The 1,631-nt window shown below is 33.4% G+C and overlaps 1 long non-coding RNA gene across 1 annotated transcript; it reads left to right on the top strand.

Moving 5' to 3' along the window:
• Positions 1–509: 509 nt before the first annotated feature.
• On the top strand, positions 510–1,080 carry LOC130590952 (uncharacterized). The gene is made up of 2 exons (XR_008968845.1): positions 510–844; positions 932–1,080. It is a non-coding gene; the product is annotated as an uncharacterized LOC130590952 (long non-coding RNA).
• The last annotated feature ends 551 nt before the right edge of the window (positions 1,081–1,631 follow it).

Below are 1,631 nucleotides of genomic sequence, written 5' to 3'. Positions count from 1 at the left end.
TAGAGCCAAAGATGAGAGAAAGAGGGATTATATATTTTATAAGTCTTATCTAATTGGTCATATAATCGTACCCCTCTTTCGAAAGTGGCACATTCACCACTGCCTAAAATATCTAACCTTTCTCTATATCGCAAGTATTAGAATACCAACTAGTTGTTGGCTCGAATAATGTCGCTAATCATTTATCACTGTGAATTTGAATTGTTAAATCAAACACTTGAAAAAAGTGGACAAAAAAGTTGTGAAAGTATTGGGTCAGACCGTCTGACCCAACACTTTCCGTCGGACGGGCTAGCTGATTCTTTTAACTTCTTCTCCACTTCTTTCAGCATGAAATTTTTCAATGCCCACGTTAAAAGCCAAAATGCATCAGATTCCTCAAGAACCAGTGCGGATAGCATACTATATATATATATGCCATAATCTGAATTTATTTTCAGGTGAAAAATACTTGAGCGATGGAAAAACAAAAACAAAGATTGTATTGTGAAAGATACGTTCTCACAAGGAGATGTTTTTCACGTCAATGAGAATATAACAAACCTTCTGCCATCTTCTATATTCTATCAATGTCACAAATGACTGTTAAGAGTTTTGTTGGTAAATAGTTGACAAACCCACATAAATGGAGTATTATTCTTCGTAATGTAATGTGAGAAAGAAGGCAAAAGATGTGCGGCAGAAATTAGAGATATACAACATCAGTATCAGATAGTGAGTGACTGAGATTCAGAAATTAAGAGTTCTGGGAGTAAGTTTGCTTTTAATTTTTTAGATGATTAAGAGTTCTGGGAGTATCAGCTAAGAGGAATGAAGAAGAAGGAGAAAGTGAGAGAAAGCAGAGGTTAGTGTTTTGTTTTCTTTTCAGTTGGACTTTGTTTTCTTTCAGTTGGACTTTGTTTTCTTTCAGTTGGACTTTGTTTTCTTTCAGTTGGACTAACTGAAACAAAATGAAGACTACCTGAAGAAAAATGAAGACTACCTGAAAAAGAATAAAGACCAACTGAAACCCAAGTAAGTCTAACTGAAGCACAAAAACCAACTGAAAAAAAAAGAAGACTAACTGGAAAAAAAAAAGAAGACTAACTGAAACAAAATGAAGACTACCTGAAAAAAAATGAAGACTATCTGAAAAAAAATGAAGACTACCTGAAAAAAAATGGATTTTTTAACTACAATAATACAAACTTTTTCCCATTCTCTCGCAATAATACAAACTTTTGATTATCTTTTAATAATATAAACTTTACATCAAAATTGTCCCAGTAGGTCAAGTTGACTTGTAACCGGTAAAAAAAGTCAAAAAAAATTTACAAAATGATCTTTCTTCTTTCTCCCTCATCTCCCAACCCCCCACCCACCTAAACCACCTCACTTATTACCTCCTACAACAAGTTAAAAACCGGTATTGCCTTACTGGAGGAATTTTGATCAAAAGTTTGTATTATTAAAAAATAATCAAAAGTTTGTATTATTGCGAGAGAACGAGCAAAAGTTTGTATTATTCTTGTTAAAAAATCCAAAAAAAATTAAGACTAACTGAAAAAAAATTGGAACCACCTGAAAGTCGTCCGACCAAAAATTATGGTCGGACGAGTCCGACACAATACGCTCTCAAAAAAGTTATACAC

Source organism: Beta vulgaris, chromosome 4, assembly GCF_026745355.1.
Source record: "Beta vulgaris subsp. vulgaris cultivar EL10 chromosome 4, EL10.2, whole genome shotgun sequence".
NCBI lineage: Eukaryota > Viridiplantae > Streptophyta > Magnoliopsida > Caryophyllales > Amaranthaceae > Beta > Beta vulgaris.
This window is presented reverse-complemented; position numbering and strand designations above follow the sequence as displayed.